Source organism: Mastomys coucha, unplaced genomic scaffold, assembly GCF_008632895.1.
Source record: "Mastomys coucha isolate ucsf_1 unplaced genomic scaffold, UCSF_Mcou_1 pScaffold22, whole genome shotgun sequence".
In the NCBI taxonomy this organism is placed as follows: domain Eukaryota; kingdom Metazoa; phylum Chordata; class Mammalia; order Rodentia; family Muridae; genus Mastomys; species Mastomys coucha.
The window spans coordinates 34267281-34268300 of NW_022196905.1; positions in this window are offsets into that span (position 1 = coordinate 34267281).

Sequence of the window (1020 nt, forward strand, 5' to 3'; positions counted from 1 at the left end):
CATAATAATAAAAACACCAAATGCACTAAAAAAAGAAAGAACTTTAAAAGCAGTAAGGGGAAATGGTCAAGTAACATATAAAGTCAGGCTTATCAGAATTACAACAGACTTCTCACCAGAGACTATGAAAGCTAGAAGATCCTGGGTAGATGTCATACAGACCCTACAAGAACACAAATGTCAGCCCAGACTACTATACCCAGCAAAATTCTCAATTACCATAGATGGAGAAAACAAGATATTCCATGACAAAACAAATTTACACAATATTTTTCCACAAATCCAACCCTACAAAGAATAATAGTTGGAAAACATCAACATAAGGAGCAAAACTACACCCTAGAAGAACCAAGAAAGTAATCTTTCAACAAATCCACACAAACCTAATTCCACCTCTAACAACAAAAGTAACAGGAAGTCACAATTACTTTTTCTTAATATCTTAATATGAAAATTTATATTACCAACATATCCTAATCAATTGAAATCCAAAAATATGAGGAATTAAAAATTTGTTGATTGTCATCCAATGGTCTCTCTAATTTGGTAATTGGAGAAATAGGTCCAATATTGTACAATCTATATGCCCTCTCAGCTTGTTTGTTCTTGACAGTGCCTTGCTCTGTACAACATAAGGATCTTGAAATCTTTCTTCTCCTATCTTAGCTTCTCTATTAGTGGTATTGTTTATTTCATGTTTTATTTTATGGTTTTCAGAACAGCTTATATATTTCAAAAGTATTTATATACCCAAAAGAAACACAGACAATTAACTAGGGAGGTGGCTTGTAAGAGAACAACAAAGAGTGAGACTGAACGCTTTGCTTGATGTTTGTAACTCCTGTATCAAGTTTGAAGGAGACTTTATAAGTTACTCTTTTTCTGAGATGAATGCTTTTCCAAATTATCACAGCCAATGAACCAGATTCTTACCACCACCTAATGTCTGTAACACCCACCAAGCAGAACCATTGTTCATTGAAACAGTTGGTGAATGACTTTATGGATAGACCATCTTAA